The following is a 12,189-nucleotide window of genomic DNA, read 5'->3' as shown; positions in this document are numbered from 1 at the left end:
GGAAAAATTCAAATAATGACGTAACACGGTACAGAAGAATTCATATGCTAAGGTTGTAACTACGGATCTCCGACACAGTGCAGTAACTGATGCAGCGACTTGCCTGGACTACGCTAGCCGTAACATGCGCACTTAAATTGTAAGGAAAAGACATCGACAAGGTCGATTTCATCAGATACGAACAGATATGTCGCAATCCAAAGCTGCGCTGAAGCCAGTCACTAATTAGCGAAGACGAAGATACGACTGCATTGTCACACTGAACGAATATGAGTGCTCCCACACGTCAGTGAAAATTTAATTGCATCATCGAATTTACAAGGAAAATGTAACTTCCAGAGAGCAAGGCACATATTCAGTGGCCTTACTCGTTCTCAAGAGATTCGGAAACACACTATAGGAGATGCAGTGATAAAGTTCGTATTATGGTGGTAACGAAGAAGAATAACGTCACAGTCTTCACTGAAGACCAATCACACGGCCCTCCAACAACCGCTACATAAATTTTACTGCGCTATTCTTTGCACGAGGCCACAAAAGACAACCTATTGAGAAGGTGGCACGCTAGCGCTGATTTCTTTCCAATTTTTGAAAGAAATGACGGCAAGAAAATTCATTATTAGCCGGTTGCTGTGTATAGACGGAAGTATGCCACTGTGGTGAACAGCAGAGTACACTAATACCGGTTAAAAGTTAACCGTGCTAAAGTCGGCATTTAGCCCTGTTCAACGCAAAATTCTGGTGCGCAGTCCTGGATCGAAGTTAAACACAGAAACTCACCGCGGTTAAATACGACCGCGGCTAACGCCCTGTTTTCTGCAGATGGTCAGAGTTTTAAAAGCGTACGGCATTAACGTGATGGCACGTTTCGATGTACTGAGAGACTCGGGCATCGATACCATACTTTACACTTGAGATGGCCGGCCGCTGTGGCCGAGCGCTGCTGCTACGGTCGCATGCCTCTGGCATGGATGTGTGTGATGTCCTTAGGTTAGTTAGGTTTAAGTAGTTCTAAGTCTAAGGGACTGATGACCTGAAATGTCATGCTTGGAGCCATTTGAACCTATACTTGAAAGTTTATTAATTGATGAATTACACTTACAGAAGTAGAATTAATTGTGCCTCCATATGTGACCACGTTACCTGTTTCTGTCAAACAAAGGGACCACACGAGAATGGGATTTTAGTAATTTTTTATATCTATGGTACATGAAGTTCAAGACTCAAGTATATCTCTCCCATATTAGTTCGATGCAACAATTAAAAATTCTCCATAAGATCGACTTCTGAGTTTTCTGACCATGTCTAATATCTTAAAATAAGGTAGATTTTTTTTCGACAAGTAATTTAGCTCTGTGTTAGGTTTCTTGCTCGCTGCATGGAGAGGCTGGGTTCGATTCCGGATGGATTCAAGTTTTTTAACAAATGTCCAAGTTCTATGAGCATTTACGTGAAGTGTAAAATACAAGAAGAAAAAAAATTAAAAGTTTTTTAACTACACAATCTTCATTAACACTCTTTTACGAAAGATCGGTAACTAAGAATTTTTGTTTGCAATGGAAACTGGATCTGTGCGTGAAGTCTACAGTTAGAAACAAGAAGACGTGGATTTTTCATAAAAATGACAGATTTGTTGATTAGAATGTATTTGATAACTATATTTTGCAATGACGTAGGTATTCGAACAGAACGACAAAAAAATAATTACGAATACGAGACACTGTACATTTCTTCTGTTACAATGCAGCTATCAGTTTCTTATTTTCCCCGACCAATTCAAGAAGTATATCCATCTCGTACTTAGAAAAATTTGTAGTTAGCTTCCCATTGCCCCAAACATAAACGAATGGACTGGTAGAGAGGTATAAACATACTTCTGCTTGTTGACGAAAGTGAGAGTACGTGACAATGACGTCAGTCACCAGCGACTGTCTAGGAAACTGAAGTATATAACCACCTACATCTACATCTACATGACTGCTCTGCAATTCACATTTAAGTGCTCGGCAGAGGGTTCATCAACCACAATCATACTATCTCTCTACCATTCCACTCCCGAACAGCGCGCTGGAAAAACGAACACCTAAACCTTTCTGTTCGAGCTCTGATTTCTCTTATTTTATTTTGATGATCATTCCTACCTATGTAGGTTGGGCTCAACAAAATATTTTCGCATTCGGAAGAGAAAGTTGGTGACTGGAATTTCGTAAATAGATCTCGCCGCGACGAAAAACGTCATTGCTTTAATGACTTCCATCCCAACTCGTGTATCATATCTGCCACACTCTCTCTCCTATTACGTGATAATACAAAACGAGCTGCCCTTTTTTGCACCCTTTCGATGTGTACAAATTTATATCTCTATTAACATCTTTGCAGCTCCAGAGCGCCTTCCATTGCAAAACACGGGGTTAACCGCTGTCAAATGCGCTGTTGGCTGACGACCCTTTCCTGACTGGCGAATAACGTTGGTGCACCGCACAGACATTTTAAACGCGGCTTACTTTTAACCGTGATCACGGGATCTTTGTTATCTTGCTTTTTGGTCCAGGTTGGTGCACTCGGCCATAGGTGGGGTAGACACCGCCAGTGAGAAAACATGCGTACAAGACGAGTCAAGAAAGAACTGGGTGGTCGTGTCTCAGGGAGGAACCAGGAGTGCAGTCGCATCTGTGTGTAGTTAACAGTGGAGGAAAGTCCGTTTCAATCATCATTCAAAAGCTTCTGGATATGCCGAAGGTCATCGCCAGCTGGCTATTGCTGTTGCTCACTTCTGAGAAAAGTGAAACATCATTGCGGAAGGCCATGGTGGGGTAATTACCAGTGTGTACTGTTGGTAATTTCTGCGGACGATACTAATGTTACAACGAATTCCACTAGGAAGAAAGCAACAGAAGAAACTGCTAAATAACGTTTTCCAAAGCATTATTAAGTGGTTCTCTGAAAATTTACTCTCCCTAAATTTTGAGAAAACGCACTATATTTGGTTCTGCACAACAGCTGGTCTTACCAACAACTGATGTAGCGCATGAACAGGCGTCAGTAACAGTTTCTTCTGCTGCTTTCTCTCTAACGGAATGTATTATAACATTAGTATCACCCGCAAAAAGTACTAATTCTGCTTGACGAATGTTAGGCGGAAGGTCAATTCTCAGAGAGCAGAGTAGTGGACCTTCTGCTCTCTGAAAATGGTTCAAATGGCTCTGAGAACTTAGAACTACTTAAACCTAACTAACCTAGGGACATCACACACACCCATGCCCGAGGCAGGATTCGAACCTGCGACCCCAGCGGTCGCGCGGTTCCAGACTGTAGCGCGTAGCACCGCTCGGCCACCCCGGCCGGCTTCTGCTCTCTGAGAAAGGATATGTTCTTCAAAATCGTTTAAGGATAAAAGCTCGTGTGTTTATGGGCTTGTAGGCAGTCTACGTCATGATGAAGACCAGTCTTGCCTGAATGTTTATACAAAATTTTGATCATAAGGCATCCGAAATATCCGGGGTGTCCATGGTTGGAATCGGGTACAAAAACAACCTCTGGACAAGGAGTATTAGAGCTGTACAATTTTTCTCAGCGCCTAACTTCGGAAATTTCCTTAGTGTTGGTACAAATCATGTGTCACGAATTACCCACCGAGCCTTTGGCGTGCAGCTATTCGTCTGCAGATGTTGCGCGGCGATGGAAGGAATAGGGACTGAAGTATTAATGTAAATGTCGTCGTCGAAGTCGAATTTAACAATGTCTCTCATTCCACTGAACCGTTGCTTCAGCCTATTGTAGCAACATGCCGTCTGCCTTTAAAGATGTTGGCATAACTTAGATACTGTGGTAGTCACGCAGTTCACGGGAAATCCGTGTTGTTTCCTTCGGCACAGCGCGGTTGTGGCGCTGTACCGTAGCCAAGGCAGATGCGAGTCTTCTGCCAACGGATCTCAAATAGTGGCCCTAATAACCTGTCACTTCATCCTACAGTTGTATATTGGCACGAAGTAAAACACTATTCCAACAGGCCAGCGCACGTTGGCATTCGCCAATTACCAGAATGATTACTACTACTACTACGACTACGACCACTAATATCAATAGCACCATCGCCACTACATCGCCACACACCAAATTTACATGGGGCTTCCAGATCTGATTTTCGTAAACCGATTTCCCAACACAGTTTGATTGGTCACGTAAACACTCCAATATCTATTGTGGAAAAGCGATTCTAGCTGCCGGATTTCCTCTTCCACAACAGATAAGCGTTGCCATGTAAAGGCTCAGCCGTTTTTGAACCGCACTAGGGCTGTCAAGCTCCTATTTGCTTTTTACTTTAAGTGATAGATTTGCTGCCTTAGAAAAATGAAAGCGACTAGCAACAACATAACTAGCTAATTTGCAAACTGCTGTACCCATTCTCTCTTTTCGTGGGAAAGGCTCTCGCGTGCAATCAACGCCTAGTGACAAAACACTCGCTAAAGCTTTGCGCAGGAAAATGACTGGCCTTACACATTCAGAAATTTTCTATCCATTCCAAATCTACAAAACGCCTGGATAGAATAATCTTCAACCAGTGAACACTTCACACGTTTTCTACAACGCTTGCAAACTAGAATGTTAATAAAACCATTCCGAAAGCATTAATTGTCGTGCAAAAGTTTATTAAACGTATCTTCTTGCACAATCTTCCGCTCCTTATCACATAACTGCCATCCGAAGGAAAATCATTCGTCTATATTGATGAAAAATATTACGAAAGTAGATACAACCTCACTTTATAGTGCACACAAAATACAAAGTTGCTTTACAGAGAAACAAATGTCATCGGGCTAGAAAACTCGATTAACGTATAGTATATAAATACAACATCCAATAGCGGATTCCAAAATTCATATTCAGAATTTTCGAAGCTGTGTAGCATATAAACAAAAGTAACACTAGCATACATTTCCTCCGTTACAGATCAGCCCTACGGCAGCTTATTAAGACTACATTCATGGGAAGCTTCCGCTATTAAACGTAGTGCAGCTTAAAGACATCTGTTCCTGACGTGTCTAGCTGCGCAATGGGTACAACATTAATGCTAATTTGTGCAGAGGTCGTTGTACGATCGGCAACGACTGCGCGTTTGAATTAGTTCATCTGAACAGCGCTGCCATTCGAATACAGGGTAATCAACACGTGCGCCTCCTTGGACTACTGGCAACAGTGTTAACACCAGGCAAGGGTAATGCAAGCCCTCAAACAGCCCGCCCATCCCCTTCAGGGATGGGAATGAAAAGCGCAAAGACAATAAAAAATTAAAAAAAACACCAGGCAACGTCTCACCTGCAACGTATGGCGCGTGTCCTCAGACTATCAAGTCTACCACAGGCTCGCAACACCAAATCGATTAAATTCAATTACGCGCACGAATTACCGTGTCACCCTAATACGGCTGCAATATTATTAACTTGGTACAATGTTCCAAAAAACAGCCGCCTCTTTCAGCAAGTTTAAGACACGTCTTTCTGTGCCCAGTTTTTCCTTACCTGTAGATGGTTCCCTCTCGTCAACTTTTAACATATCATTCCAGATCGTGCCTACGTGTGTCTTCTTGGCTACTGTGGATGCCAGAGGCCGTTCTGGCTTTGTGGTGCCTGGAGATGACGAGTCGAACTTTCTGTCATTCGTCCAAAGTGAGCTGTAATCGGCCCTAGTTCGCTGAGTTACACCTTTCACTACATTGGGACGCACGTGTCCCACGACGAACTACACGAGAACCACTGGCAATTTGTTGCATGTTATTGCTACGCATCAGCGTCGCAAAGGTAAAGAGGCGCCTGCTAATTGTTTGCGGAATTCTTATAGTTACAGGCTGCACGTGTAGGTTGTGCTGTCTTCAAGTTCTGTTGTTAATCCTCTATTCCGTATTCTCACATAGAGTTAAGTCGCACCTGCAGACATGCAAGCCAATGAATGGATTTGCGAGCGGGCTCTTGTCGGTCTTCTCGGACAAATCACGTCAATGTACGGGGTACGAGGGTGAGTCAAATGAAAACCTTAAATATTTTTTAAAATATTATTTACAGTGCAGATGTCCAAAGCTGTATCACTTCTCAACATAATCTCCCCCACGCTCAATGCAAGTCCTCCAGCGCTTACAAAGTGCATAAATTCCTTCACAAAAAAAATTGGTAGTCCGCGCAACCACTCACGCACCGCGTGGGCGTACCTCTTTCATCAGAACGGAACTTATTTCCTCTCATTGCGTCTTTGACTATTCAAACATATGGAAATAGCTTGGGGCAAGGTCTGGTGAGTATGGTGGATGAGGAAGACACTCAAAATGCAGGTCTGTGATTGCTGCAACTGTTGTACGGGCAGTGTGAGGCCTTGCACTGTCATGTTGCAAAAGGACACTTGCTGACAGCAATCCATGTCGCAGGCCGCAGATGATTTTTAGGAGATCTGTGTATGATGCAGTGGTGACAGTGGTCGCTCTAGGCAATTAATGCTCCAAAATGACACATTTTTCGTCCCAAAAGAGAGTCAGCATAACCTTCCCTGCTGGTGGTTCTGTTCGAAACTTGTTTTGGTGATGAGGAATGGCGCCATTCCTTGCTCGCTCTCTTCCTTTCCGGTTGGTGGAAGTGAACCCAGGTTTCGTCCCCAATAACGATTCTTGCAAGGAAGCCTTCACCTTCTCGTTCAAAGCGCCGATGAAGTTCTTCACAGGCATCAACACGTCGCTCTCTCATTTCAAGAGTCAGCTGCCGTGGCACCCAAATTGCAGACACTTTGTGAAACTGGAGCGCATCATGCACAATGTGGTGTGCTGACCCACGCCTAATCTGTAAACATGCTGCAAAGTCATTCAGTGTCACTCGGCGGTTTTCCTTCACTATGGCTTCAACTGCTGCAATGTTCTGTGGAGTCACAACTCGTTGTGCCTGACCTGGACGAGGAGCATCTTCCACAGAAGTAACACCATTTGCGAATTTCCTACTCCATTCGTAGACTTGCTGCTGTGACAAACATGCATCACCGTACTGAACCTTCATTCGTCGATGAATTTCAATATGTTTCACACCTTCACTTCGCAAAAACCGAATAACAGAACGCTGTTCTTCCCTGGTGCAAGTCGCAAGTGAGGCGGCCATCTTTATACTGATACTGCGACCGTATGTGTGCATCTGCACTATGCTGCCACTTACAGGCCATTCTGCACGCTGTTTGTAGCACGCTTCCCAACTTACAGGATAACGGCGCGAAATTTCGATTTGTTATTACAAATTTAAGGTTTTCATTTGACTAACCCTCGTATCTATTAATTGATGTTCCGGTTTCAAAACGCCGTAGAAAGAGAACCACTATTCAGAATGATGACAAATTTGAGCAGCATATTATTAACGCATGGAGAAACGCCGTGGGAGGAATAAAAACAGCACGAAAATTTCACCAATAACGTAAAAGAGATCAGCTACAAACGACAGATGAATCGCAATACGACGCCTGTGGTTTGAATGGTATATTACACCATCCGCACCGTTCAAAGAGCACGACAGTACGAATTCGACAGTCTAGAGTTGTGATAAGTCCACCCGCCACGGCGAGGTCGTACCACACTAGATGGCAAAACAGGTCTGTAATATTGTCCTGAGGCCAAAAACCGCATAAAAACGATATAGATTTTTAACTGAATGAGAATACTGAAAAACCCCTCATGTCCCAGAAACTAAACGTTTCAGGAGATACAAAAAACATTCCAGGTCTTAAAATTGTACAGAAATTCCGTTTTACTTCTCATTTCCGTAAAAATGAATGTAGATGAATGAACGCGAATGCTCTGTAGGCAATCCTAATACACTCAAGGGACAAAAAAACTGGGACAGCTGCCTAATATAGTGTAGCGCATCCACGATCTCTCCTGAGCAGCACGTTGTAAGGTATCCCAAATATGCTCAAAAATGTTCATGCCTGGGGAGTTTGGTGTTTAAACTGAGAAGAATGTCCCTGGAGCCACTCTGTAGCAATTTTGGACGTGCGGGGTGTCGCATTGTCCTGCTCGAATTGCCCTAGTCCGTCGGAATGCACAATGGACATGAATGGATGCAGGTGATCAGACAGGATGCTTACGTACGTGTCACCTGTCACAGTCGTGTCTAAACGTATCATGGCTCCTATTTCACTCCAAATGCACACGCCCCACGCCGTTACAGAGCCTCCACGAGCTAGCTGATACGCAGGGTCCATCGATTCATGAGGTTGTCTCCATACCCATTCACGTCCAACCGCTCTATGCAATTTGAAACGAGACTCGTCTGAACAGGCAACATGTTTCCAGTTAACAACAGTACAATGTCGGTGTTGACGGGCCCAGGCGAGGCGTAAGTTTTGTGTCGTGGAGTCAGCAAAGGAACACGAGTGGGTCTTTGGCACCGAAAGTCCGTATCAATGATGTTTCGTTCAATGGTTCGCACACTTTCATTTGTCGATAGACCAGCACTGAAATCTGCAGCATTTTGCGAGAAGGTTGCACTTCTCTCCAGTCGTCGTTGGTCCTGTTCTTGCAGGATCTTTTTACGGCCGCAGCGACGTCGGAGATTTGATGTTTTGCCGGATTCCTGACATTCACAGTACACTCGTGAAACAGTCGTACGGGAAAATCCCCACTTCATCGTTACCTCGGAGATGTTGTGTCCCATCGCTCGCGCGCCAACTGTAACACCACGTTCAAACTCACTTAAATCTTGATAACCTGCCTTTATAGCAACAGTAACCGATCTAACAACTGCACCAGACACTTTTATAGGTGTTGCGTACCGCAGCGCCATATTCCGCCAGTTTACATATTCTAAATTTGAATACGCGTGCCTATACCAGTTTCTTTGGCGCTTCAGTGTATATTTTCTTTTCGTTATGCTAAAATTTATGTCGTTAACATGTGGGCTTTCTCAATATTTTGTAATAAATAAATAAAAATCAACACTCAACTAATATTTTTGCTAATATGGACAAAATCAAACAAATTATGGCTGTTTTCCATTCTCTTTGGCGTTATACTCCAAACATGGGTTTACTCTTTCACACATGTTGTCCAATTGTTATGTCACAATAGAAGTTTTGATGATTTCTTCTTTTGGTACGAATGGTACAAATCGCCTTAGGTCACGCATTTTCTTCTCATTTATGGGCCCATGACCTTGATAAGTATGACTTACAGAGTTCAGTGAAATTACAGTTCGATCAGTCAATTGGAACGTGTGCTCTTTTGTTCCATCAACAAATGGCCTAACTTTAACTACACCGAGAGTTTCACGTGAAAAACAGAACTGTTCTGTCTACATCTACGTAGATAATCCGCACGCCACCGTACGGTGCGTGGCGGAAGGTACCCTGTACCACTACTTGTCGCAAATAGAGCGAGGGAAAAACGACTATCTATATGCCTCCCTGAGCCCTAACTTTGTATCTTATCTTCGTGGCCCTTACGCGCAGTGTATGTTGGCGGCAGTAAAGTCGTTCGGCAGCAGCTTCAAATGCCGGTTCTTTACATTTTCTCAATAGTGTTTCTCGAAGAGAACGTTGTATTCCCTCCAGGAATTTCCATTTGAATTGCCGAAGCATCTCCGTAACACTTACGCGACGTTCGAACCTACCGATAACAAATTGAGCAGCCCGGCTCTGAATTTCTTTGATGCCTTCCTTCAATCCGACCTGGTATGGGTTCCAAACACTCGAACAATATTCAAGAATAAGTCGCACCAGCGTCCTATATGCAGTGTCCTTTACAGGTCAATCACTCTTCCCTAAAATTCTCCCAATAAACCGAAGTCGACCATTCGCCTTTCTTACCACAGTTCTCACATGCTCGTCCCATCTCATACCGCTTTGCAACGTTATGCCCAGACATTTGAACGGCACGACTGTGTCAAGCAGGACACTAGTAATACTGTAACTGAACATTGCAGGTTTGTTCTTCCTACTCATCCTCATTAACCTTAATTTTTCCACATCCATAGCTAGCTGCCATTCATCACACCAACAAGAAAGTCTCTCTCCGTCTTCTTGTATCTTCCTACAGTCACTCAACTTCGATACCTTACCTTACATCGCAGCATCATCAGCAAACAACCGCTGTATGTAGCGCTTCCTTGAGCTTCAACGGAAATAGCATTCTTTCGGTATAACTTCGACCACCATTCCTTAGAACCTCTTCTGTTTTTGGTATTTTCACTTCAAAATTCGTCTCTGTGCTGGATTCTGTTATTAATTCTGCATATTCTTTCAGCAAATATATCCTATCCACCTTTCTGATTTTCCTTTTCATTTTACTGAAATCTCTATCACAAGTATGGTAAGAGTGGCCTCTTATTGGAAAGTAATGGTTGATGAACTGAAATCTTTACTGTACCACAAGCATTAAACAAGATCTCACCATTGCACAGTTTGTCTTTTGGCCTCCACAAGAGTCGGAGAACAAGTGCATGTGTTTAACATGTTATCCAACATTTTCATTTACATAATCAAAAATAAACGAATAGACTTCATCGGGGCTTTTTGTGCAATTCCTTCAATCATGACACAGATAAAACCTGGCCTTTCACTCCGTAAGTCGTGCACATTAAAGACATTTACTGAAAGCTGACGCAAGTAAAACGTATCTTGTATTGGTATCTCAGGCAATCGCAGGTTCTGCATAAAATCAAACGAGAGACCTGCAGGAGTAGAATCAGTTTCAGTTTTCGCTTTAACTTCATGTAATTTCATGAAGAATCTATCAGCGTGCCTATTGTGTACTGTTAAATCACCTATTGCTGCCCTTTTCGCAGCATCATTCAGAGATGGACTTTTGATTTTTACACAGAGCTGTTCACACGTGCAACACGTATCCACTTGTGGTTGTCCAAATTTTACACTAAAATGTCCACGGACAATTTTCAAATAAAATTTACAGTCAACATGAATATCCAGTTTTATGTTTTTGAACATCTGCCACATAGTCTTCACTTTAAGTTTACGGTCAAGGTAATGCCATTTTTCATTGGTATAATGTGCTTTCTAGATTTTTTATTCTCACTATTAAAGCCACTGGTTTTGCATTTCCAGGACGACATTATCCCCTCGTATCTTGTGGAGATTTACCTTCTTTCAACAGATTGCTTTATTCAGTCACTGCTGACGCCAAAAACATTTTGAAATGCAGTTTCCCAAACCTGAATCTTATCTTCTGATCATGATAACCAATAAGCATATGACTGTACTTACTCCCAAATTCCCTATCACTTCTAGGCTTCTTTCTTACCACTGGTTTTACTTCTGAGGCACTGAAGAAATCTATCATTTTTTGTTTGGAAGTCAATAAATTTAGTTTATAATTCTATCCTCCTACTCTCAGGTATCTTAGTTGTCATACATTTCATTCGACAACTAGAAATAGAATTACGCATTCAACTGAGTTTAATGTTCTACATTATCGTGTTCACTGTTGTAATTAAACCTTAATTTTGAAGCGATACTAAGTTTCAGGTTAGAACTCACCTGCAGTTATAACCATGATGTATTGGTTGAACTCTATTCCCTTTCCAATTTGTATATTCTTCACTTTTCGCTCTTGCTCATTTTATGGTAATATGTTTCTGAAACTCCACTGCATTCTTTCTTTTATTCGCTACTGCCTGACATTTGTTACTAGCATCACCACTGTCTGACATTTTACCATAAATAACAACCTAAATCGATTAAATCAGAGAGTAAGAGGCAAAATCGACTACTCTCTCTATTTAAAACAGTATGACAACATGAAATTTACAGAAAGCCCATATATTTTATACTTGTGTGGTTTCTCTTTAGTTAAGGCGATACAATGTCTGCGTAAAAATACAAAAAGGCATGCGATTTCTCTATACCAAGATCGGGCTATGTGTTTGAAGTACAGAATCCCACGTAATTCAATTTTGTCAAAAAATGGGCCTGTGGGGTTTCCCAATATTCCTAACAATTGTCATGGGCCAAAAACCGCATGAAATGCAAAATGGCATTGGTTTCTAATTGTCATGAGACTGGCGCAAGATATGTTCAATATGTAGTCCACAGTTTTCTGCCACAAGTTTAAATCGAGAAACAGCATGTTCCACAACAGATTGGCCTGTCTCGGGGTTCGCGTTCAGAATGCATTCTGTATTCAGTTCAGTATGTTCGTAATAGGAGCACTGAACA

At 42.4% G+C, this 12,189-nt stretch overlaps 1 protein-coding gene across 2 annotated transcripts in view; it reads right to left on the bottom strand.

Moving 5' to 3' along the window:
- LOC126412068 (zinc transporter 1) overlaps positions 1-12,189 on the bottom strand; it is a 262,949-nt gene that overhangs the window by 87,331 nt on the left and 163,429 nt on the right. The window lies entirely within an intron of this gene.

The sequence above is a fragment of the Schistocerca serialis genome, chromosome 7 (genome assembly GCF_023864345.2).
Source record: "Schistocerca serialis cubense isolate TAMUIC-IGC-003099 chromosome 7, iqSchSeri2.2, whole genome shotgun sequence".
NCBI lineage: Eukaryota > Metazoa > Arthropoda > Insecta > Orthoptera > Acrididae > Schistocerca > Schistocerca serialis.
The sequence above is the reverse complement of the archived record's forward strand: the minus strand, read 5'-3'. Positions and strand labels throughout refer to the sequence as shown.